Here is a 27,704-nt window from a genome sequence, read left to right as displayed (position 1 = left end):
AAAATGATTTTTCTCCAACACTTTTTATTTAACGCTGGGTTTTTTTCAACCCAAAATAATTTCTCTTTGTACATCCACTTTTTAATAAAAACTTTTATTGTCAAAATAATTTGTTATTAATTACTTCACTAATCCTTCTTTTTTTTTTTGCCAATTTCTCTTTCGCATCTGAAAAAATTTAATTCACATCATGTGATAGTATGATTGCAAATAAATTTGAAGTTATCTCTCGCAAATTGTTCAAAAATACATTGACCTATCTTGTGTATAGAACTAAAGAACAATAGCAAACCACTATCCTCTAGCCGATCGCTGCTATTAGGACGGAAAATTCGTTGTAAATATGTAAATTTGTCTAAACCCATCTACAAAAATATGTCCACTGCGAATAATTTTGTAGGTTACGAATAAGTTTGGTATTTTAAATTTAAGTTTGTTGCAAGTTACAGATATATTTAGTATTTTAAATTTGGCGGATGCCTACCGACTATCATTTTTTTTAATTATTTATGTTTTTAATTTAATCACAAAGATTGTCTTAAAAAAAATTTAATCATAAAAATATAGTAGTTAAAGTTATTACTCTAATCTTCCAAATTCCTAAACCTAACCTAGCTAACTCATTACAATTGCACACCCTACTCCTTCAAGTATGTATGTATGTAAATGTATACACACGCGCACACACCAAAAATAAACTTTTAATAAGTAGATTTAGTATTTTTCAAGTTTAATATTAATGATATTTTAATTTAATTTGATTACTTTTGTTTGTTTCGCTTTAACGACTTGAACTCAGTGATTGCTGGCTAAGATTGAATTTTTATTTGTCTAATTAATGGTCAATAGTTGTCCAAAATATATTTGTTAATATTGTTGACAATACTTATATATTAACTAAAAGATAGAACAAGGCATTAATCTTAGTAATGATTATTTGCGTACAACAAAAATATTTTATGTTAGAATGATATATTTTGTGTATTTGTTTTAATATTGAAACTTTAATTTCTCTTTTACATTGATAAAATCTAAAATTGAGTAATTTATGTAGATTTTGTAGGCTGTTACTATAAAGTTATATTTTGAATTATATAATTCAAATTATTAGATATTATTTTTTTAATATTTGTAATTTTAAATATAAAAATTTATAAAAAAAAAACCTACTGCATGTTATGGGTGAATTTGGTAATTATTAAAAATTATAGCGAACGAACTAAGGCCACCGGTTACTGGCGAGTTTAATAATGACAAACCCATAATAAGCGATACCCATTACCATCAGCAGCTTCTGTAACGCAGGGCCGAAGGCGGTCTTGAATTGTTAGAAGTTGCAACATTAATTAGCAAAATTTTCAGCGGCATCCCTAAAGTTTAGCATAGAATTAGATAGATCCCCTTGTTTTCAAAAGATTAGTCTCTGATTCCATGTTGTTTACTTAATTTTTTTTTCCCTTTTCAATTGGATATACAACTTCGTAATGTTGCGCCTTGTAGAATGTATGCTTAAAATGCGTTCTTCTTATTTTTTATATACTGCTAAGAGAAGTTGAGTATAGAAATATATAAAATGGAGTCTCATTCATTAATTATTTATATCCACTCAATAGCACCTAACATGCAGCTCACTTCAATATAAAATTAATTAAACAAAATAGAAAGAATATTTTTAACGCTGGTACAAAAACTTAACAAGTGTAAAAGAAGACTCACTAACTTATTTTATGATATTACATTCACGCAGGTACCACCAATGTTTCCCGACCACGTTTGAGACCACCAACTCACGCCAATTTAGAAGATTTTCTTTAAGTATATAAGTTAAAGTTATTACTCTAGTTTTCAAAATACTTAAACCTAATCTAACTAATTACAGCTGCATGCCTTGCTCCTTCTAGTATATGTATATATTTTAAGATGAATACAATAACTTTTTAATAAGTAGAATTTTGTACTTTTCAAGCTTAATATTAATGATAATTTATTTTATTTTAATTACTTCGAATTCTTGAACATATTGATTGTTTGCTAAACTTGAATTTTTATTTGTCTAATTAATTGGCGATAGCAGTTGTATAAAATTTATAAAGACAAAATCTTAGTAGATTACAAAAAGATTTAGTAATGACAAACCTGCAGCAGCCAATACCCATTACCATCCCTAGCTACTATAATGCAGGGACACAGGCGGTCTTAATTGTTAGAAGGTTCAAAATTAATTAGCAAAATGTTCAGTGGTATCCTTGAATTTTAGCATAGAATTAGATATATCTCCTAGTTTTCAAAATTAGTTTTTGATTCCCCCATTGTTTATATATATATTTCAATTGGATATATAACTTTGTAATGTTGCGCCTTATAAAAATGTATGCTTACAATGCATGCTTATTACTTTTTATATGCTGTTAAGAGAAACTGAGAATAAAAATATGTAAAATGGAGTTTCATTTATTAATTATTTATATCCATTAAATATCACCCAACGTGCAGTTCGTCTCAATAGTAAAATTAATTAAACAAAGTAGAAAGATTTGTTTTAGCATTAGTACAAAAATAAAACAAGTACTAAGCAAGAATCACAAACTTATTTTATGATATTACATTCACGCAGATGTCATCAACGTTTCCCGACGACGTTTGAAAGCGATCACCATCTCATGTTGATTTGGAAGATTTTCTTCAATTACAGGGACTTTCCTGAAATTTTCAAACCAACCATGCAAGCTTGGGAATTTGTGAGATTCAAATAGCTTCACTCCCATTACATCTTCAAGGACCTGCAACCAATAAGCAATGGCTCCAAATGCTAGGTCCGCTAAGCCAATATTGTCTCCATTGAAAAACTTCTTCTCTCCTAGGCCATGTTTTTCAACGGTTTGAAGCATTTCCAAGGCTGCCTTCATTGCATTCTCCAGGTCTTGTCCAGTGCTGAAAAACATTTTCCAAACAGCTACTCCCTGCCACAATATTTTATATCTAATTCTTATCACCACATGATTAATAATATATATGAGGTGAAGAGAAATTAGATAATACGTACACACGCGTCAAAGTATCTTTCAAAGACTAGACGTTTCAAACTGTCAGAGTATTTAGGAGAGTTTACCCACTAATTTTTAGACTAGTTTAGTATAACTTTTCAGAGCTTATTTAAATAGAAATTTTATTAGTAAATTTTTAATTTTTATAAAAAAATGTTAATTATTTAGCTGTTAACGAAAATTTTCATTAAAATTTTCAAATTACTTTAATAGACAAAATTTTAATGTTATGTTATGAAATAAATAAAATAAGATTATAAAATAAATGATGAATATTTTAAACAATTTAACTTTAAAAAAAATCCTCAACCCTCTATTTCCAAAAGTGTAAATTTAAACTTTTACTAATATAGGCAAAAGAATTTATTTAATCCCAAAAAGCTCTACTAAAAATAAAACTAAACAATAATAAAAATTTTGAAAAGAACTTTTTTTTTATTAAATAAACACGTATGAGTAATAAATAAGCCATATCAAACAAATACTAATGAAATAAAAGGAAAAAGATAAAAAAATCCTCTAATTGTTTTAGTAAATTATAATTTTATTTTCATGTTTCAAAAGTCCTTAAAATTCTCCCTGTCGCTAAAACAATTATATTTTAATATTTTACCCTTGATTCAGTAAAATCCACGGTTAATTAAGAAAATTTTCTAAAGATAAAAAATTTAAAGTAATTAACCGAATTTTTTTTATAATTTTCTCTAATGTAAAATAAAAGGTTCATGGAGCTTAGTCGGCCGTGAATGCATTTGCACATGCGAGGACATTAGTTCGAGCATTAAAAGAAGATAAAAATTAATGTTTAGAGTCATATTTCTCAAATACCATGAAAAATTAAAGTATATAAAGAAATCCGACAAGATTATAAAATTTATAAACGTGTTGGCAAGAAAAGTTGTGATGCGAACCTTGTCTTCGGCAAATTTAATCCAAAAACGAGCTTGAGCTCTATCATAAGAATCACTTGGCATCAAGGAGGGATTGTGTGGCCACATCTCTTCAATGTATTCGAGAATAACCATGGACTCGCAAACTGGTTTTTCGCCATGAACGAGCACTGGTATCATCTTGTTAACTGGGTTATACTTCAAAAGCGAAGCACTTTTGTTGTAGAGATCTTCTTCAATGTATTCATACGGGATGCCTTTCAATTTCAGAGCTCATACCACCTTGTTGCTAAATGGACTCGCCCATCCCCCGTGGAGCTTCACTTCAGCCATGTGTTTCAGATCGAATTTGAATATGTTTGCGGTTGTTTTGATTAGCTGATGAGTCATTGCATACGTACATCTGAATTTATAATGATTATTCATTAATATTGGAATATGGAGTGCGCTTGCTTGAGCAGGGAGCTTCATATTTCCAACTTATTTAATAAAACGATTAAATTAAGTTGAATTCAATGAACTAATGCTGCGACTTTTTAACAATTCTGTTATATATTCAACGAGAAGAGGTATCGTATTTGACGGAAATCTCTTGAAACAGTGCTGAATTAACAAGTAATCTTATTTAATTTGGTCAACTGGTCAGATTTGGATTAATTATATATTTGGCGTTTGTTTTAGGTGCCCAGCTAGCCCTGCTGCTGTGCTTTTGACTTTACGATGGGGTGGAGTCGTGGAGATATCATCATCCCAACTGAAGACAGATTATGATATTCTCCTGAAAACTTTGTGAGACTCATTTACTCTACAATTTTAGCATTTTAGGCCCAATAACTCCATATAAATGACGTTTTGTCCCCCGGCTCCATCTCTTCTATATAAATCCGAACACCTGAAAAATGACCAGACCGGAACAACTCTCCGTCTTAAGTCTATGCAAATTTTACACACAAGAGAAAGAGAGGGAGAGGGGCAGCCATGAGAGACAACGATACAGAAAAGAATATGGAAGAGAGTTTATTAATACCAAAAGAGAGTTTATCATCAACATCCACAACATGGGATTTGTTGAGTGGAGAAGTGAAAAAGCAAGGTTACATAGCAGCACCAATGGTGGCAGTAACTTTATCACAGTATTTGCTTCAAGTTGTTTCCATGATGATGGTTGGTCATCTTGGTCAACTTGCTCTTTCTAGCACCGCCATGGCCATCTCTCTAGCTAGCGTCACCGGCTTCAGCGTCCGTGTGTCCTACAATCCATATATAGTTATATACACAAGATTGTTTATTCTTTCTTTTGATAGGTACTTGCATCATTGCATGTGGGATTTAAACAAATAGATATGCCAAATTTCTGATGTTAAAAAACATGCAACTAACTAATACCCTGTTTGTAAAAATGCCATTAATTTTTAAAGGACTTGATTTGCTCTTTTTTTTTAAAAAAAAAAATGCTACAGCTAACTTGAATTGTGTAATATTTTCTTTGAAACAGTTAGGAATGGCAAGTGCTCTGGAAACATTATGTGGGCAAGCACATGGAGCTCAGCAATATCAAAGAATTGGAACTCAAATTTACACTGCAATATTTTGTTTATTCTTAGTATGTTTTCCGCTTTCCTTTCTAGGGATTTACATGGGAAGGCTGCTAGTTTTGGTAGGCCAAGACCCCCAGATTTCACACGAAGTAGGCAAGTTTATAATCTGGCTTCTTCCAGCTCTGTTTGCTTATGCAGCAATGCAGGCGCTTATTCGATATTTTCAGTCTCAAAGTTTGATCATTCCCATGTTCTTAAGCTCCTATGCCTCTCTTTGTTTGCATATTCCCATCTGTTGGGGTTTGGTATTCAAGTCTGGACTGGGAAACCTTGGAGGAGCATTGGCAATTGGTATATCGTATTGGTTGAATGTAACTTTCTTGGCAATTTACATGAAGTTCTCCACTGCTTGTGCAGAATCCAGGGCTCCAATTTCAATGGAGTTGTTCCGAGGAATTGGAGAGTTCTTCCACTTTGCTATCCCTTCTGCAGTAATGGTTTGGTATGTTAATTATCTTCTGGAGTTTCATTTTCCCTTCTCATAGATATCGTAGACACGTCATAAATTTTCATGCATCTTCTTTTGTTTATAATTTTGCAGCCTAGAATGGTGGTCATTTGAATTGCTCATTTTAATGTCAGGGCTGTTGCCTAACCCACAGCTTGAAACTTCAGTCCTATCTGTATGGTATGTTGACATAGACTTTGTATGTGAAAGTTCTATACAGAGAAGCACCTACCAAAGGAAATAGATTTTTTTTCTTTTTTTCTTTTTTTTCCCGACCGCTCATTATTTGTCAACTTCTTTGGGCAGTCTCAGTACTATTCAAACCCTCTCTGCAATCCCTATGGACTTGGTGCTGCAGTGAGGTTTGTTCATAACAATCATTTAAATAATAATTATTTTATATCAACTAATTAGCAGATTAACCATTATTTCCTTCTATAGTACTAGAGTTTCAAATGAACTAGGAGCTGGGAATGTGCAAAGAGCCCGTGTAGCTGTCTATGCTGTGGTCTTTATGGCAGTCATGGAGACTATCATAGTAAGTGCATCTCTCTTTGCCAGCCGGCGTGTTTTTGGTTATGTTTTCAGCAATGAGGGACAAGTTGTGGATTATGTCACAACCATGGCTCCTCTGGTTTGTTTGTCTGTCATCATGGATAGCTTACAAGGAGTCTTTTCAGGTTAAATTAACTTCTTCAACTCTTTCAATTGCTAAATAGTTCTCTTTAAGTAGAAATAAAATTTTTCAGGTTTCTAAATTCTTTTTATTATTTTTAAGGTGTTGCAAGAGGATGTGGGTGGCAGAATATAGCTGCTTTTGTGAATCTTGGGGCTTATTATTTGTGTGGAGTCCCAACTGCTGCCATTTTGGGTTTCTGGTTAAAGTCTAGAGGAAGGGGCCTATGGATTGGGATACAAGCCGGTGCTTTTACACAAACACTTCTGCTTGGCATCATAACAACATTTACAGATTGGGAAAAACAGTTCTGTTTCTCAACATTTAATCCCTTAAAAAATAGAGAAGCTTATTGGACTAGATATGTAAATATGTAGCAATTTTTTTTCCCAACAAGTATATGATACCTTCTGACTGAAAGTTCAAGATTAAAATCATTCAGCTTGGTCTGAAATGGTTAGTATTATCATCTTATGCAGAAATGGTTTTGCTCATTGAGAAAATGATATTCAATAACAGACCTGCAAACTCATTTGAAAATTTGCTTTTTTGGAAGAATTATAACCATTTTCTAGTTTGTTAATTGTTACAAGTTCTGTGTTTCTAAGGGGTTTCTCATGTTGCAGGCAAGTAAAGCAAGGAAAAGATTATCAAAGGGAAGATCTTTTGCAGATAATAGAGTAGTATGTGAGTGACCAGAGTCAATCAATGAGCTGATATATACATTTTCCAGTTGAAAGAGATAATCATTGCTTGAGAAAATGAGCTGATCATATGTCAATTGATGGCCAAGAAGGTCCCCCGATCTGGTCTATTGAGCATGACATTTCATGAAACTCTGTTTCTAGAGAAAAAAAAAAAATAACAGCTTCTTAGGATTGCAGCATCAGGTGACTTAGCATTTCCAGTATGAATGAATTATAAGATAGATGATGCTGCAAAAATGAATAGAGATAAAAATTAAGCAAGAGAAAATGTTTGAATAAAATTATTTAAACCTTTTCCAGTGATTGTAGAGATAATTTCTTTGTATTGAACACTTTCACCATCTGAAAGATAAGGAAAATATTAAAAGAAAAAAGAAAATTCTTAAATCTTTTCCATGTCATTCTAGCAAAGTTGAATTGTGATTCTTAACCCTACACCACAATGTAAGGTGGCCTGTGGCCTGTGGGTAACACACAATTTGACAACCCCATATATTAAGTAATCTAGATGGAGGACATTATATTTTTCAATTTTTTAATTTTTGTTCTTTTTTTTTTAATTCAAACGACACCTCTTTCATTGTGGCATTGGAATGTATAGAGATTTGCACACTGATTTTGGACCATACTTCACAAATAATGCGACGCACATCTTTCTTTCAGTACTTCTTCAGGAGGATAAGCTACAGACGTTGTTGTCCTTTTACCTGAAGCAAGTGCATGTGCATGAATTGTTGTTGTCTGTTAATCTGCTGCCACTTTGCTGCCAAAAAACTTGAAAAATAAACCGGGAAAATTTTCAATAAGCAAAGTCAAACAACTAACCCCTGTTTAAGTTATATTCCTAAGAAAACTTTTAACACCAAATAAAGCACACAGCTAAAGTATTTCTATCACATTAGGTTTCGAGTGAGGTTTGATTTACATTTATATCAGATATACCAAGTGTTTTTTCTTCTTTTAATTAATGTATATTCCTAAGAAAACTTCTAATTGATTATCCACATATATAAACAAACCTAGCTCGCAATGTGAAATATATTAAAACAGCAACCATAAGATTTTCAAACATTTAAATTAACGGTGATGATATTTCCATCCCATGAATTTTATAAACCCACCCATTTTTAAAAAAATTATTATAATCAATTCACATTATTTTTAAAAAATTTAAATTAAGAAGAAATTAAAAAATTGATCAATAAATTCATATTCATTTCTTTTTTAAACTGTGTTTCTTTATTATATTTAATCAATAAGATTGCTTTAACATAAATTAGTATGACTATTTTACCCTCATAAGGTAAAAGTACCAAAATATCTAAAAATTTACTTTAACTTTAATAAATTTTTATGCAATTTTTTTATATTTTAATGATGTATTAGTAATTGTTAGTACAATTATTATTACTCCACTAAACTAACAAGATATAATTAGGACATGTGGTGAATTGAAAATAATTAAATTTTATATAATACATATTGGATTATAAAATATAAAAAAAAATGTCTAAGCAATTAGTTACAATAATATATATATATATATATTTCTTAGAGTAATTTGGTAATTTTATATTACAAGGGAAAAATAATCAAATTAAATTTATCTTGAAGTGCTTCAAAAGTTAAAGATTGTTAAAAGACTAAGTCGGAAAAAATAAAAAAAAAATATTATAAAATTAATTTAATTAATTAATTATTTAAAATTTTTATTAATTTAAAATTTTATAAAATAATATGAACTTATTGTAATTATTTTATACAGGTGGACTGGGTTTATAAAAATAGCGGGGTGGATATACTTACACCCTTGAATTAATAGTTAGTATAAATTTTAGATACCCCCCTAAAATTTGACTTTGCTACACTTAGAGAGAATGTAAACATATATTGACAATATACCCCCTGGTCGTGTATAAGGGTTAGGCACTGGTTAGGTAGTTGAGGGCAATAACGTACATGTTGCATATTTTTTTATTTTTAAATCTTACAAAAGCTGCTATACCGTAACTAATTAGACAAGAGCAGCGAAAATGCATACAGTGCTTTGAAGCTAGGGAAGCCCAAGGGGATAGTAACCCATTTTCATTGTCAATGCCTAGCTTCATTTCTTCTTTTTTCTCAGCATAACTTGATGAGTGCTTAGCTTCATTTCGAAGGTCGTGACACCAACTGATTTTAGCAAAAGCAGAGATACTTTGTGATGCAGTAAGCTAACAAGTTTCTGAAATCAGCTATGTTTTGGACCAAATTCCGGCGACGACCAGCAGCTGAAAAGCCGGTGATTAAAGGGCAATCTAGGTGAGTAATTCTATCAAAGCTTAAAATTGAAGTTAGGTTTTATTATTTTCTTGCATTTTGTTGAAATTGCTGTTAGTTAGGTGCTTTATTTTTAGCTCAAATTAATTGAGAAAAATGTTTAGGGTTTATAGAAATTGAAGTAGTGACCGAATATATCGGAATTGATTTTTGAGTTGATAGTCACTCAACATGTTGTGTAAACTATGAAAATGATTTATTTTTTGATGATTTTGGACTCTGGTTTTTGAATGCCTACTGAAATTTGCTTGATCTGTTATTAAAATTGAGAAAAATCCAATCTTTCTCTAAGAATGCAGAGGTGTTGCTGAGAAAACGCTTATGGTGTTGTTTTGTTTCTTTCTTTATTTTACAAGTGTGCAGTTCATGTAAGATTGAGACAGTTGCTCTTGTTGCTTTTTGATGTTTGTGTGGACTAATTCCAATCACTGATTTTTGTTGGAAAATGGATGCTATTATTTGTCCTTTTCTTTGTGTAAAAATTTGTACTTTGTTCCCAACATAAAATTCAGATGCTTGCCTATTACTTTTTGAGGTTGTTATTAAGGTGTAAGAGATATATTAGTTATAGAGCTTGTAGGCAGTTGGTTTATTGAAGAACTAGTACAGTTGAGAAAGTGTCTTTTAGGTCATCCATTTTAATACACATATTAACAGATTTAATTACATAAACACAAGACTTCATTTGTTTATCAAAGTAGTACTTTCTGATGCTTTCATATAATGAATGCCAAAGAGATGACATTTGCAAAAAGGCCATTTGAATGTACCAACTGCTATCCTTGTAAACCTCTATTGTGATTCTGTTATCATTATATGTTGTTTAATGATCTGATGATTTCGAGATATCAAGATGAGTTTATTCATACAATAAATGTTGTCATTAGGTTCATAATTATTGTAGTACATGTTCATTTAGCTACTTTAGGTACTGCTACATGCATTTATTGTATAATGCCTACTTAGCAGCCATAACTACACCCATTGTTGAAGCCGCAGTAGCAAAAATGAGAAAAAAAACATGTTTAGGAACAACGTTGTCTTTATATCATTTTATTTTACTCCATTTTGTTGTGCTTTTTGCATCAGTGACTTCAAATCCTTCCTATCCTTTTGCATACTCATTAGCAGTTCATAATTTGCTTGACATGTTCCTAAACCATCAAATATAACACCTTGGTCGACATCATAGCCACAACCATTTTTGCTATTCATACAGCAATAATATAGCTTGTTTGGGTTGTCATCTGATTCCGCTACCTTCATAGCAGCTATTTTGTAGCATTTACTGATCTTGTTTGAAAATCAAATGAATTTAAAATATTCTCATTTATTGTTTTTTTGTAGCGTTCACTAATCTTCTGATATTCAATATTGTTTTTATATAAATTAATTTAAAATATTATCATTTATTTGTCTTATTATATGATTTTACGCTATCAAATTATTTGTTTTAACAGGCATTTTGTTCTTTTCAACACTCAATTGAGTTTTGTCTTATTATAAGAATTTGTAATGTCAACAACAATTATCATAAGGGTATAATAGCCTTTCACCCCCCCAGGCACAAAAAAAAAAATTGCCCCAAATATAAAGATCATCTACAGTGTCAATTAATTATGAAGGGCATTATTGTACATTCACTCAACTACCTAACGGGTGCCTAACCTTCATACATGGCCGGGGGTATGTTGTCAATATATGGATACATTCTCTCTAAGTGTAGCAAAGCCAAACCTCAGGGTGGTTTCTAAAAGTTTTCCTAAATAGTTAATAATTTTATACAACAGATTCTTGGATACCCCTCAAGTTCACTTATTCTACGTTATGGCTGACTTTCAAGAAATTAAATTCTACATTATGACCCCTAGGGAAACAACGTAGCCAATAAAATTATAAAATATATGTGTGTAATAGTTGTCAAACCTGAACCTATGTCGTTTAGCAATTTACAAAATGAGAAAGACGACAAAAGCCAAGTGTTAGAGTGGCAGTGAGCCAACGAGACAAGCTCAAGTTCACTGTGTTTTTGTTGAACCTTCTGAAGACCCGAAACTCGAGGTTTGTTTTTTACGTTCCCTAATCGTTTGACTACATTTTAATTCTGTGCTACGCTCGTTATGAACTGTTCAGGCTAAGTGTTCGATGAAATTCCTAAGTGAGTATATATAATGGTTTGCTCTTGTATTTATTCTGTTATAGAAGGTTTTGCTTTGGGTGGTTAAATAGAGGAGATTAGACATTGAACTTTATGCACTTGTATGTTTTCAAGTAATTGTTTGCTGAGGCACATGTACTTTGAATGGCTTCATTCATCTACAGAGATATCATAACATTTTTGCTTAATGTGAGTCTTATTGTTGTTAATTTGTCCAAAGTGAAGGCTTTTTTAACTTTTATTTCTTTGATTTATTTATTTATTGGTGTGTCGAAGTTCTGTCTCAACTTTATTTGATAAGTTCTTTCAGACTACTAATTAGAAGAAAAAAATGCTAGAGAGTGAGTATGAGAGGGAATGATGTTTGGGCAAGGGGTGATTTGTTCACTTGGCTCATGAAGGACCCCAACTATAATGACATGTATCAATTTCGCAGCCTAATTGGAAGGTAAGCTCATTTCTTGATTTCCTTCAATTTTCACTTTCATTTTACTGTTTTCAAGTAGTAGGTAACCTAAATAAAAGTAAAATCAGTAGTGATTTGCTTCAAGTGCATATGGATAGTATATCACATGTGAGAAGATTGTATTTGTTATATGAAAATCCTTAATAACTGTAATGAAAAAATATATTCTCAAACCTGATCGTGGAATGTACTATTTCTTAATATCTGAGTTTGGATCAACACATTTTTTGCCATGCAATTTGACAAGTTGTCATGTCCTCATATTCTGCGCTATCATAAGTTTTGCCAATCTGCATAGGTGTTTAATAGATTGAGTTAATCTAGTTTCGAGAGCATGCCTTACTAAAGGGCATCGAGTTTCTAAGTGAGGGCAAGCACAACTATAATTATCTATTTCATATCCTCCCTATCAGCGGGGCAGGTCTGTTACCTCTAAATTCTTTCAATAACTTGGGGACGTTAATCCTATTAATGACAGCCACATATTATAAGTCAAGAAAACTGATTTTTTGATTATTGAAAAATCAAATTTTTTATATTATTCTATTTATGATCTCAGTAACCTACATGTTAGTGAATTATAAGAATATGGAGGCAAAGAACAAAGAATATTTCTTAGGATTTGAGACGTGTTTGCACACTTTCCTTTAAGGTTTTATTTGCCCTCTCCAATCTTAGTTTGCTATAGAGTATTAATGGCAAATTACCCCCAAGATATATCAAATCCTGAATACAATCTCTAGCAAATAAGATTGTATTTCCAGAACATATATAAAACCTACAAAATCTGATTTTTAATCTTATTGTATGTCTTTCTTTTTATGAATAAGATGTTTATTTGAAAGAATACATCCATTAGAAATGGTACTTCTTCGAAAAAACTCTTTTGGTTTGAAAATGCATCGATTTACAATTGAAATCTTTTCAATCTTGCTAACCGTTTTTCAATTGACAACTTTCTGGAAATAAACGGTTAGCCGTTTTCTCAATAAACGGTGAGCCGTTTATTCTAGGACATAAAACATGCTCTCTGGACTTAAACGGTAAGCCGTTTTCACCATAAACGGTGAGCCGTTTATTCCAGAACAAAAAACATGCTCTCTGGACTTAAACGGTTAGCCATTTTCTCAATAAACGGCAAACCGTTTTCGTCCAGAATATCAAACCAAACAGACTTGAAAGATGTTACAATCTCTCTTACAATCCCCACTAGATTGTAATATTTTTCAGATTTATTAATGATAAACTTATACATACAAAATGTATCTTTCGATTTTAACCTTTAATTAGTGAGTGTATTTCAAAGCATTTACAAGACAATAGTGTGCTAAGCATTAAACTTTGTCTCTTAAGTAAATACCGGAGATACATCACATATAAGCTATCCCAGATTTCAAAGTTGTGTTCCAATAGTTAGCACTATTCCGGCCTTGTGCTCTATCTTGGATTCATGAACATTTACAAGATTAAACTATGACCTTGTTAGAAACGGCACCATTTCTTATGTTCACTTAGGTGAAGTTTCAAATCATGTCTTTAGCTACTAAAAGACTTGAACTTCATTAAGAGTAAATACTCAACCTCAATCTCGTAGCTATTTGCACCGAATATCTCGAATGAGATTATTTATTACTCGGTGTCAAACCAGTCACATAACAACAACTTGTTATTACCCATTTAACTATGGAGTAGCGGTATAACTACTACATAGTTGGGTTACCGTCGTTGGTGACTTTATTATATAAAGGTTTCAATCCCATTCCATAAGATGTATCCTTAACTAAGTCTCTTGAAAGACCTTTTGTTAAAGGATCTGCTAGGTTCTTATTAGTCCTAACATAAACAATATTAATAACACCATCTGCTATTAATTGTTTCACATATTCATGTCTTAAGCTAATATGTCTAGACTTTCCATTATACACTTTATTATAAGCTCTAGACAATGTAACTTCACTGTCGCAGTACAAAGAAATAGATGGCATCGGTTGTGGCCACAACATTATATCAAACAACAAATTTCTCAGCCATTCTGCTTCTTTGCCTGCAGATGCAAGTGCTATAAACTCACTTTCCATTGTTGAATGAGTTATGCACGTTTGTTTCTTTGAAGCCCAAGAAACCGCTCCTCCAGCAATTGTAAAAATCCAACCAGAAGTGGATTTATTGTCTCTTGTATTGGTTACCCAAATAGCATCTGAATATCCTTCCAGTACTTCAGGATAATCATTATAAAACAAACCCAAATTAACGGTCCTTTTAAGATAACCAAGTATCCTACCAATTGCTTTCCAGTGTTCAACACTAGGGTTACTCGTGAATCTTGACATTTTGCAAACTGCAAATGCTATATCAGGCCTCGTACAATGCATAGCATACATCAAGCTACCAATTGCACTAGCATATTCTAGTTGAGCTACTATTCGGCCTGAATTCTCTAGTAATTTAATACTAGAATCATATGGGGTATTAGCTTCTTTAAATTCCAAATAATTAAATTTAAGAAGCACTTTCTCTATATAATGAGATTGACACAACGAGTAACCCCCACTATGTTTATTCACTTTGATACCTAAGATAGTATCTACTTCACCAAGTTCTTTCATCTTAAATTGTGAAGTTAAATACTTCTTTGTATCATCTACTCCTTGCATATTTGTTCCAAAGATAAGCAAGTCATCAACATACAAGCATATAATCACACCAAAATCATTCGTATATTTAAAATATACACATTTGTCAGCATTATTATGCTTAAAACCATGTGATAAAATTACCGAATCAAACTTCTCATGCCATTGTTTTGGTGCTTGCTTTAAGCCATAAAGAGATTTGATTAACTTGCATACCTTTTTCTCATTTCCAGGCAAAACAAATCCCTCAGGTTGTTCCATATAGATTTCTTCATCAAGATCACCATTAAGAAAAGTTGTTTTAACATCCATTTGATGCACATATAAATTGTTCAATGAAGCAATTGCAAATAGCACTCTTATAGAAGTTAACCTAGCTACCGGAGCATATGTATCGAAATAGTCAATACTATTTCTTTACTTAAACCCTTTGGCTACTAATCTAGCCTTAAAAGTTTGCAAAGAACCATCATTATTGTACTTTTTTCTAAATACCCATTTGCTGCTAATTGGTTGAGATCCTGGAGGAAGATCAACCAATATCCATGTTTGATTCGTCATTATCGAATCCATTTAATCATTTACCGCCTCTCTCCAAAAAGAAGCGTCTCTAGAAGACATAGCCTCGCTAAATGTCTTTGGATCTTTTTCAATATTTAACAACAATGGTACTTTGTTAAGTACATTCTTTCTATCCCCTTCAACCAAGAAAAGTAGTGCTTGTGATGAAATAAAATCCGGAGCTAAACTCTTTTCTTTCTTTTCACGTTGACTCCTCCTTAGTTCGAAAGATGTCGTAGACTCTTTCCTTTTATTATTGTTAGTGGAGGTAACAGGAGTATTAACACATGGTTGATCAATAATTGATTCTGATTCAATATTAGAATCATGTTGAAATTTATTCTCAATAAATTCAACATCTCTAGATTCCACAATCACATTAGAATCTAAATCTAACAACCTATAAGCCTTGGAATTTTCAGCATATCCTACGAAAACACTTTTTATACCTCTAGCACTCAACTTTGATGACTTAGGGTCATGTATTTTATAAAAAGCTAAACAACCCCAGACCCTTAAATACATCAAGTTTGGTTTTCTTCCTTTCCAAATTTCATAAGGAGATATATGTGTTTTCAAAGATGTAATTCTGTTATGAATATGACATGCAGTGAGTAATGCTTCCCCCCACAAATTATTTGGTAGTTTTGCATTAAGGATCATGGAATTTATCATATCCGTGAAGATCCTATTCTTCCTTTCAGCCAAACCATTTTGTTGAGGAGTAAATGGAGCTGATCTTTGGTGAATAATTCCAACTTCCTCACAATGATTATTAAATTCAATTGAGAAATATTCACCACCTCTATCACTACGAACCATTTTGATTTTCTTATCTTTTTGGTTCTCAACTTTAGCTTTGAAAATTTTAAATTTATCAAAAGCTTCACTTTTTGTTCTAAGTAAATACACATAAGTGTATCTAGAACAATCATCAATAAAAGTGATGAAGTATCTCTTACCTCCTCTTGTTAAAATGCCATTATACTCACAAATATCAGTATGTATCAAATCCAATATTTGAGTATTTCGTTCAGCTTTAGGAAAAGGTTTCTTAGTTATTTTAGCTTGGATGCAGATTTCACACTTATGACCTTTAACATCATTGCAATTAATCAAACCATGCTTAGACATGTATTTCAAAGATCTAAAGTTCAAATGTGCTAATCTAGCATGCCAAACATCACAAGACTCAACAATATAAGCTAAGTTGATATTATTATTATTAACGCTGAGTTTGTACATTCCATCACAAGAATACCCTTTCCCAACAAATAATCCATTCTTTGACACAATACAAGTATTACCCTCAAGCACAATCTTAAGCCCATGCTTACACATACAACTAGCAGAAATAAGATTCTTCCTAACGGAAGGTACATGAAAGACATTATACAATGTGACTTTCTTTCCAGAAGTGAAGTTGATCTCAACTACTCCTTTCCCTACTACTATGGCTGCATTATTGTTCCCCATGAGAACCATTTGTCCTTCCGTTTCTTCTTTGTATGATAAGAAAAATTTCTTATCATTACAAACATGAATTGTTGCACCCGAATCGAGCCACCAATCATAGGACTTAGTTTCAGCCATATTGGTTTCAGTAATCATGCCAATTTGCATTTCAGAAACCATAGCACAAATCTCTTCAGATTTGTTTTCAATAACATTAGCTTTATGGGAATTCACTTCTTCCTTTTTCTTCTTGAATCTGCAATCACTTTGGCGATGGCCTTTCTTACCACAAAAGAAACAATTTCCAGAAAACTTTTGTGTGCTGGACTTCTTGAATTTCTTGTCATTCTTGACTTTAAAATTCTTTGAGAATTTACTAGCTTCAACAACATTAACTTTAGTAGAATCATGCTTATCCTTGGATTCACGAGACCTAGTCTCTTCTTCAATTACCAAGTGTTTTTGCAATTCTTCTAAAGTTATGTTCTCTTTACTATGAAGGAGTTTCTTTCTATAATCATTCCAACTCTGAGGCAATTTAGCAATAATAGCCCCAACTTGAAATGATTCAGAAATTTCAACTTTTAACTCTCGAAGCTTAGCAACAATAATTTGTAACTCATGTATTTGATCAAGAATGGATTTTGTGTCTACCATAATAAATTCAAAATATTTAGATACAAGGAATTTGTCAGTACCTTCTTTCTCCGTTTTGTATTTGTATTCAAGAGCATTTCAAATTTCCACCGGAGAAGTCATAGAAATGTAGAGATCATATAATCTGTCAGAAAGCGTATTGAGTATGTGACCCCAGCATATCAATTCATCATCTTCACGACGTTTCCTTGCAGCCTTAACAGCTTCAGTATCATCTTCTCTTGGTTCTGGAAATGGTTCCAATTTCGGATCAAGAACATATGCCACTTTAAGAACAGTAAGGAGAAAGAACAATTTTCCCTTCCAACGAGTGAAATTAGTTCCATCAAAACGATCGAGATGGACACTAGGATTCAGAAATGATGTCAAACTCTTCTCAACCTCCATTTGCATAATAAAACCTTAAAGATTGTTAGTGAATTATAAGAATATGGAGGCAAAGAACAAAGAATATTTCTTAGGATTTGAGACGTGTTTGCACACTTTCCTTTAAGGTTTTATTTGCCCTCTCCAATCTTGGTTTGCTATAGAGTATTAATGGCAAATTACCCCCAAGATATATCAAATCCTGAATACAATCTCTAGCAAATAAGATTGTATTTCCAGAACATATATAAAACCTACAAAATCTGATTTTTGATCTTATTGTATGTCTTTCTTTTTATGAATAAGATGTTTATTTGAAAGAATACATCCATTAGAAATGGTACTTCTTCGAAAAAACTCTTTTGGTTTGAAAATGCATCGATTTACAATTGAAATCTTTTCAATCTTGCTAACCGTTTTCCAATTGACAACTTTCTGGAAATAAACGGTTAGCCGTTTTCTCAATAAACGGTGAGCCGTTTATTCTAGGACATAAAACATGCTCTCTGGACTTAAACGGTAAGCCGTTTTCACCATAAACGGTGAGCCGTTTATTCCAGAACAAAAAACATGCTCTCTGGACTTAAACGGTTAGCCGTTTTCTCAATAAACGGCAAACCGTTTTCGTCCAGAATATCAAACCAAACAGACTTGAAAGATGTTACAATCTCTCTTATACTACATGTTGCGATTGTCTTGTATGGATCATTGTTTCTCTTTTAAGCTGTTATAGTGACAATTTTTAGCTCTTATTGCAGTTCTTAAAGTCATTGCAAGCACATGCTCTGTCGATCTCCATAAATTCAAATACATATGCATAGTTAGCTATTCAAACAACCACACTGGTATTTAACTTCGATATTCAGAAATATGGCTGAAGTGAAGCTTCATGGGGCATGAGCGAGTGAATTTTGTTACAGAGTGATATGGGCTCTGAAATTGAAAGGCATAGCATATGATTACATTGAAGAAGATCTCTCTAACAAAAGTGCTTTGCTTTTGAAGCATAATCCAGTTCACAAGAAGGTCCCAGTGCTTGTTCATGACAAAAAATCAGTTTGCGAGTCCATTGTTATCCTTGAATACATTGAGGAGATGTGGCCATAGAATCCCTTAATGCCAATTGATCCTTATGATAGGGCTCTGGCTCATTTTTGGATTAAATTTGCCGAAGATAGGGTTTTGCTTCAGAACTCTAGCTAATGCCTTTATAAGTTCATTATTTTCATGTTTATTTGTTATTAGAGAAAATGATCAGTATCCCCCATTGTATGTCAAAATTAATTATTTGTTCTTGTATGTTTTAAAACCTATCAAAATCTCCATTGTCGTTCAAAAAATTCTGTTAACCTTCAATTTTTTTGTCTTTTACTAATTTTACCTCTGGAAAAATTTTTATTAATAGGAAGTTGAAAGTTTAATAGAATTTTTTTAATGGCAAGGGAAATTTTGATGGCTTTTGAAATATGAGGGAGAAAAGGATTAATTTACCAAAACAACATTGTGGTTTTGTTGTTCATTTACCCTTTGTCATTCAATGTAGTTGTTAACCTCTAGTATAAGGGTGCTTGACAAATGACAAGGATATGTATTGGCTAAGTCTTTTAGTTCATACATATTATTAATCATGTGATGATATTTTGGCGGGGAGCTACTGTTTGGAAAATGTTTCGTAGCGTACAAGATCAAGAGAATACAATGAAAGAAATCTTGGAAATGCTAAAAACCGTTGAAGAACATGGCTTAGGAGAGAAGTAATTTTTTCATGGAGACAAGATTGGCTTAGTGGACATAGCATTTGTTTCCATTGTTTATTGGTTGCAAATCATTGAAGATGTAGCAGGAGTGAAACTATTTGAATTTCACAAATTCACTCGCTTGCACGCATGGTTTGAAAAATTTAAACGAGTCCCAGAAATTGAAGAGAACCTTCCTAATTGGGATGAACTATTGGTTTTTTTTCAAACGTCGCCGTGAAAAGTTGGTGGCCTCTTCCTCATTGCATTAGCACAAAATTCGTGCAATTGTATTGTTGTCAAGAGGCCACTCTTTGCTTAGTTTTTGATTATCTTGTGTGCTCAATTGGGAGGCCGCCGCTTTGCTGGGTACTTTCGTATGGATTTGAGTAATAAGGGGGACTTGACTTTATATTTATGAATTATTGCATGTATTTCGTTAATTATTAATGGACTACTGACGGTTATGTATTGTTTGGGAATTGTTTGGGAGGAAGTTTAAAAGCTGATATATACTAATGACTTGAAGAAAAGTCAACTTATTTGAAGTAATATAACTCTAAAAAATCAGAAGAAAAACTCTTTGTGGAAAAAGATAGTTCTGGTAAACATGCCCAGCATTAAAGGGTATTATCGAAACTTAAATGTGAATGGTTAGAGCCAACATGTGAACAGTACACCATTATGAAAAGATTTTTTTTTTCGCTAAGAATAACAAGCCAATAGGACTTTAGTGATTTTTTTTAGATCTAATTTCTTGAGAGACTTCTTCATCTTCTTCTTCCTTTATGGTTGGGGTTTCTTTCTCCATTTTAACACCACCATAGAAAATTTTAACCATCTATCTCCCAAAGAAGCCCTTTCCCTTACTCTTCTCCTGGAAAACTCTCTAATCTCTATAAAACTCATATCTCCCTCATGTCATTATTCCTCATAAACAACCTTTAATAATGTTTTGTCCATATTATAATGCAAATTATGTAATACTTCATTTATATAGTGGATTGGAGATGAGTTACTCTTATGGATGTAGATCAAAGGGCCGAACAATGTAAAATCTTATGTGTTCTCTATTGTTTATGCTTATTTTCTATTTATTAGGATGATGATAATACTCAAATCGTATTCCATACATGAGCTCATATAGAGGCATAGCACGAGCTCTATTGAGCTCCCCAGATAAGCTCTATAGTTAAAGCTATCCTCGAATTCGTTAGAGCTACTTCCTAAACTCTCTTGAGCTCCCCAAATCAACTCTTTAAACTAAATCCCATGAGCTCCATAGAGCTTATCTCCCAAAACACTTCAATTTACCTCTCAAATTACCTCAGTTCACCTTCCAGATCACCTTAGTTATTTCTTTTGTCCTTAACAGTAGAAAAACACACCTAGATTTTTACTAGCTCAATCTCCCCTCAAATATAAATTTATTTATTTAAATTATATTTAACCTTGTTCTGGTGAGGACAACCACTAAATGATTCAAATCAGATCCTAGAGAAAATCCGATCAAAACATGTATCTATGTATAATATTTAACATCACCCTAACAATCAATACGAATGCACTTGGATTTATTCTTAATAGTACACAAAGTGGAAAAAGCATGACAAGCAACACTTGCACACTCGAGGCTCAATATAAGTACAAACGTCATAATTCCAAGCAACAAACAATGACCATCATTACTAATTTTTTCTGAAAGCCACCAAATTGGAAAAGTACTGCCAAGCAATTAATTAACGACTGCGACTTGCCATCCTAAGCTTATCCAATGCTGAGAGTTCATTATTCTTCAAGGTTTGGTTAATGTAAATATCTTTTAGAGTAATTTCAGGGTAGAGCGGAGGATTTTCTTCTGATAGCAACTCTTTAATTGGACCATATCGTCTCGAGCAACTATTATTCATGAAAAACTTCCGATTGAAATTCTGGAGCCTTCCTTATTTGATAACACTCTATAATAGGCACTCTTGAACTTATCGTTGGTAATCAGCTGCATAAACACAAACACATTGGTAATCAGCTGCAAAAACACACACTTCATATAAACCATAATTAAGTTATCTGATAGAGATTCATGCTTGGGTGTTGACGTTTACATGAAATTTTGTAAGGACGATTCTTTCACAGTATTGTGAAAGAACGTTTCCGCACAAAATTTAGTGCGAACGTCCCACTTGAGAATTTTCAATTTGATGGATAGTATTTCTTAATAAGTTATCTAACACACACTTGCCTGCATCATGTAGCCTAAGTTTACAACTAGAGTTCCCGGAACAGGGGCAATGTCAAATCATTGATCTTCATGAAAGACTTTGAGGCCACCAATTTGATCTTGTATGAGCACAGTGACAAATTCCGGGTCAGAATGTGTTGTTATGCCGATGGACAATTCTGGTTGAGGGTATTCAGGGTAGTAACCATTCCCAATAGTCATTTCCTCTACACAACCTATGTCTTTCAGGTAATTGGGGTCAAGCCCTAAAGCTTCGGATAGAAGTTCAAACAGAGTGTCCCCTATTTTCCACATTAGGTTGTTGTATGCGATCATTATCTCTCTGCAAATTAATAAAGACAAAAAATAATCACTACTAAAAGAAAGGGAGAATGACATTTCGACTTTTAGAAATTTTTTTTTATTGGGTTAACAACTAGATGAAATGAGAGTAATAAAAACTTATTAGGAACCCAAGTGATGCAAAACATTTTAAGAAAGATGCGAGTGTTATCCACTGTAAAAGAAATAAAATCTATTGGTCATCGTCCACATACCTGCAAGCTTCAGGCAAATCTTCAGGATTTGAAAAATCGCGACCCATAACACAACTCAAAGTATCTTTCTGTTAAGGAAGCTCATTGTGCTAAGTTTATGAAGAACATGAAGGCAAAGAAGTTCTCAGTCTTAGTCAGTGAAGCAAGTCAATAGTGCCAGCTCATCAGTGCCAGATCAACAGAATTAGTTACGGGAATTAACAAGTCAGCATAAGTTGTTAATGCTTGTTACTAGTTTCTTTAGCATGTGTATGTAAATATCTTCAAGTATATAAGCTGTAGAAGTTCAGTTGGTATGTAACGAAAAAGAATTAAGAAATAAGAACTTTGATTTTTCATCTGTAAATTTTCTCTTGAAACAAACAGCCTTTAACTTTCTTTCATGGTATCAGAGCCAACCATGGCTAGTTCCAGTACACCTAATCAAGTTCATTCCACAAACAATCAATTTCAATCTACGCAAACTTCATTTACTTTTGCTGCGACTGTAAACTCGATCGATCAAATTTTCTTCTTTGGCGCAAACAAGTACTGACGTCAATCAGAGGAAATCGACTTGAAGGATTAATCTCAGAAGGTTAGAATATTCCAGAACAGTATCTATCTCAATCAAGAGCTGACAGATCTGTGGAGAAGATTGAGAATCCAGCTTATGTTAATTGGAGAGCTCAGGATCAGACTCTGCTTAGCTGGCTTCTTTCAACAATAAGTGAAGGTATTCTAAGCTCAGTTCTTAATTATGATACTTCCTTCGATATTTGGAGATCCATTGAAAAACAATTTGGAGTTCAATCCGAAGCAAAAATAATGCAACTTAGATATGAATTGGACACTTTGAGAAAAGAATCAATGTCAGTTGAAGAATATTGCTCAAAAATGAAAACTCTTGTGAATAAGCTTGCTTGTGCTGGTGATAATATAACTGAAAAAGATCTGTTGATTAGGACTCTTAATGGATTAGGATCTGGGTATTTGGATCTAGCTTCCATAATCACAGCTAATAAAATGAACTTTGATGATGCGTATGCAATGTTGTTGACACATGAAGCTCGATTAGAACAGAATTAGAATCCACAGCCTATGTTTAATGCCAACTATAGTATGGTGAATGCAAATTATGCAAATTCTTCGCATATGAGAGGTTTTCCTAGGAAATGCTTCTAATGGTCAATATGGAGGAAGAGGTCAGTATTTTGGTCGTGGTATGTTCTCTACTTCTTATCCTAGAGGTTTTCCAGCTGGTAATGGTGGTTTTGGTAGAGGGAATGATGTTGCAAGTTTTGGCAGAAATCAGTTTCAACATTTTCACAGACCACCACACATCAGAAATATGTTTTCTCCTGCACATAATCAAAACAATTCTACTGGTGAACATAATGAACTGACACCTATATGCCAAATATTTCATAAGCAAGGTCACACTGCTGATGCTTGCTGGTATCGATATGGTGATAATTACCTTCTTAAGAATTTTGGCATAGGTAAAATGATGGGATCAAAGGCTGCTTATATGGCTAATTTTGAGTCATTTCCTTATCAACAGTCAACAGAGGAAGATTCTTATGGAGTTGCAGATATTAACTACAGCTATCAACCAGTGAATTACTCACCTGTCTCTTCTTATCAATCTGAAGCTTTTACTTTCTCGGAAGCTTATGTTGCTAACCTTGAAGGCTCATCAGATGAAGGGTGGTATCTTGATAGTCGGGCCACACATCACATTACAAATAACATGGGAAACATGCATGTGAGAGAAGAGTTCAGAGGTGCAGACCAATTGACCATTGGCAATGGACAAGGTGTGATTATTACTCATATTGGTGATGCTTGCTTTAGCTATAAAAGTCTTAATGCTGCCCACAAACACACACCTATAGCACTTAAGGATATCTTATTAGTTCCTTCTATTACTAAGAACTTAATAAGTATATCTAAGTTAACCACTGATAATAACCTTTCCATTGAATTTGTTGGTAATGTGTGTTATGTAAAGAATTCACTGAAGGGACAAGTACTTCTGCAAGGTCTTGCTGAAAAAGGATTATACAAGTTGCTGTTACAATCATCTCAGTCATCTCCTTCCTCTTTCTTGAGTCAAATTTCTTCAAACAAGCCTCTGTCTATGCTTTCTACATGTCATCTTCAATTTCCTGTTATAACGGATGTCCAGAATAAAGATTCAAAGTCTGTAGCTTGTTATCAAACTGCTGTCAATTCTTTCTTTCCTTGTAATGAATTAGTTAATAAAGTCAACTTGTTTCATAGATGATTTGGTCATCCTCATTATGATGTACTAGTGCATTTACTTAAGAATGATCAGTTTATCAATATCTCTACTTCCATTATTAAACAAGCTGCACAACAAATATGTGAGGTATCTCAAATGGGTAAGGTTCATAGGCTACACTTCCCTGCAACTAAAACCAAAACTTCCCACATACTTAAACTTATTTATACTGATTTGTGGGGTCCTTCCCCTTATTCTTCCAGAGTTGGTTATGTTTATTACATCAGCTTTGTTGATGATTTCAGTAGGTACACCTGAATCTATCCACTGAAACTGAAATCAGAAGCCTTACAAATTTTCAAACTCTTCAAACTGCAAGTTGAAAAACAATTCCAGTGTTCCATTAAAAAGTTACAATCTGACTGGGGGGGAGAATATCGAGCATTCACTAAATTTTTGAACCAAAATAGAATTATTTTCAGACACTTTTGTCCATACACACATCATCAAAATGAGGTAGTTGAGAGAAAGCACAGACACATTGTTGAGTTAGGACTTACACTTCTAGCTCAAGCTAAATTACCCTTAAACTTTTGGTGGGAGACTTTCCAAACCTCAGTCTATCATATCAATAGGTTGCCTTTTGCAACTTTGAAATTTCTTACTCCCTATGAAAAGCTCTTCAATCATAAGCCAGATTACAAAATGCTCAAGTGCTTTGGTTGTGCATGCTATCCTTACTTGAGAGATTATAATAAGTATAAGTTTGCCTATCATTCTAACAAGTATGTCTTTATTGGTTACAGTCCTTCTCATAAAGGGTATAAATGTTTGCATCCATATGGTCAGGTCTATATAGCTAGACATGTCATATTTGATGAGCATTCCTTTCCTTACTCATCAGATTCTGTTTTCACTTCAAATAATTCATGTCAACCTCTGTCATTTACTCCTCAACAAGTGTATCATCTATTCACTTTGTCAATACCTTCTAATTCAAATGACAGTAACTCTTATAATCCTGTTTCTGCAAGTTCTACCAGCAGCAGTTCTCATCATTCAGTGAATCATACACATAACAATGACTCTCAGCCTTTGCCACAAATATTTGAGCCACATACAGAATCTCATCATTCCCTGCCTACTCAATCATTCACTACCAACACACTCTCTCCATCACAAATTTTACCAAACATCATTCCACACACCTTTGCTCCAGAAAATACAAACCAGCAAACACACATTCCATGACCACTAGAAGCAAAGCTGGAATCTTCAAACCTAAAGTCTATATTGCAGCACTTGTTCATAAAGAACCAGATTCTATAGAAGAAGCTATGCAGGATTCTAAATGGCTTGAAGCCATCAAAGAAGAATACAATGCTTTACTCCATAACAATACATGCTCTCTGGTTCCAAGGTTAGATGGTCAGAAGGTTGTTGGTAACAAATGGGTGTATAGAGTTAAATATAATTCAGATGGAAGCTTAGCCAAGTACAAAGCTAGATTAATAGCTAAGGGATTTCAGCAAATTGAAGGGGTCAACTATTTTGAAACATTCAGCCCAGTGGTGAAATCAACTACTGTCAGAGTGGTAATCAATTTAGATGTTATGAACAAATGGCATATAAGACAGGTAGATGTAAATAATGCTTTTCTTAATGGAGAGTTGACAGAAGAGGTATTCATAGATCAACTAGCAGGCTTTGTTGATGATAAGAAGAAAGATTTTGTGTGTCAGCTTCATAAGTCACTCTATGGTCTTAAACAAGCTCTAAGAGCTTGGTATGAGAAGCTGAAGAGTTGTTTACTGCAGTGGAATTTTGTAAACTCAAGAGTTGATCCTTCTCTGTTCATAAAGAAAACAAGCTCAGTCATGATAATGGTATTGATTTATGTAGATGACATTCTAGTTACAGGGCCAAACAGTGCAGAATTAAAATCCTTTATAGCTGAGTTCAGTAAAGTTTTTGCATTGAAGGATCTAGGTAAGTTGTCTTATTTTCTGGGCATAGAAGTGTTGTATGATGCAGGCTGTATATATTTGTCACGAAGGAAATACATACGAGACCTGCTATCCAAAGTGCAGTTTCTTGAGTGCAAAGGTACTGACACACCCATGAGCACTGGTCTTAAGCTACAAAAGGAAACTCAAGGTGCTCCTACAATGAAACACCTTCTAGCTTGTAAAAGAGTTCGTAGATATTTGAAATCTACTCAAGATTTTGAACTCAAGTTTGTTTAACATGGAGAGATGAAGATTACAGGATTCACTGATGCATATTGGGCTTGTGATCTTGATGATAGAAAATCTATTGGTTCTTATTGTGTTTACTTAGGGAACAATCTGATATCCTGGTCATTTAAGAAGCAGTCAGTCATTGCTCGATCAAGTGCTGAAAGTGAATATACAGCCTTAGCTTCAGCTAGTGCAGAGATAAGCTGGTTACAATCCTTATTTTCTGAGATTGATTTGTGTTGCACAGAAATTCCTACCATTTGGTGTGACAACATTAGTGCCACTGAATTAGCTCGCAATCCTGTCTTTCATTCACGAACAAAACATATCGAGCTTGACATTCATTTCATCAGAAATAAAGTGATTGCAGGGGAGCTGACAATTTAGTACATTCCTAGTGAAGAACAGATAGCTGATATCATGACCAAGCTTCTCTCTTTGGTTCACTTCAACTATCTAAGGAACAAACTCAATGTGCAGCCTTGCCCCTTGAGTTTGAGGGGGGCTGTTAAGGAAGCTCATTGTGCTGAGTTTATGAAGAACATGAAGGCAAAGAAGTTCTCAGTCTTAGTCAGTGAAGCAAGTCAATAGTGCCAGCTCATTAGTGCCAGATCAGCAGAATTAGTTACGGGAATTAACTAGTTAGCATAAGTTGTTAATGTTTGTTACTAGTTTCTTTAGCATGTGTATGTAAATATCTTCAAGTATATAAGCTGTAGAAGTTCAGTTGGTATGTAACGAAAACGAA

General features: G+C 33.2%; 4 protein-coding genes and 2 pseudogenes across 4 annotated transcripts in view; 4 read left to right on the top strand and 2 right to left on the bottom strand.

Moving 5' to 3' along the window:
* LOC102631450 (protein DETOXIFICATION 12-like) overlaps nt 1-7,633 on the top strand; it is a 40,436-nt gene extending 32,803 nt beyond the window's left edge. Inside the window, exon 7 of the transcript XR_008051588.1 lies at nt 7,547-7,633. The gene's annotated coding sequence lies outside the window, so the exon portion shown is untranslated. The remainder of the gene's footprint in view (nt 1-7,546) is intronic.
* Nucleotides 1-27,704, bottom strand: part of LOC102628216 (probable glutathione S-transferase) — an 89,639-nt gene that overhangs the window by 3,815 nt on the left and 58,120 nt on the right. The window lies entirely within an intron of this gene.
* Nucleotides 2,461-4,267, bottom strand: LOC127899678 (probable glutathione S-transferase; annotated as a pseudogene).
* Nucleotides 4,493-7,421, top strand: LOC107174780 (protein DETOXIFICATION 14-like; annotated as a pseudogene).
* The window catches only part of LOC127899673 (protein DETOXIFICATION 12-like), a 164,397-nt gene continuing 141,186 nt past the window's right edge, over nt 4,494-27,704 (top strand). Inside the window, exon 1 of the mRNA XM_052433205.1 lies at nt 4,494-4,508. The gene's annotated coding sequence lies outside the window, so the exon portion shown is untranslated. The remainder of the gene's footprint in view (nt 4,509-27,704) is intronic.
* LOC127898659 (probable glutathione S-transferase) overlaps nt 9,737-27,704 on the top strand; it is a 104,267-nt gene continuing 86,299 nt past the window's right edge. Inside the window, exon 1 of the mRNA XM_052433220.1 lies at nt 9,737-11,743. The gene's annotated coding sequence lies outside the window, so the exon portion shown is untranslated. The remainder of the gene's footprint in view (nt 11,744-27,704) is intronic.

This window comes from Citrus sinensis, chromosome 9 (genome assembly GCF_022201045.2).
Source record: "Citrus sinensis cultivar Valencia sweet orange chromosome 9, DVS_A1.0, whole genome shotgun sequence".
Lineage (NCBI taxonomy): Eukaryota > Viridiplantae > Streptophyta > Magnoliopsida > Sapindales > Rutaceae > Citrus > Citrus sinensis.
This window is presented reverse-complemented; position numbering and strand designations above follow the sequence as displayed.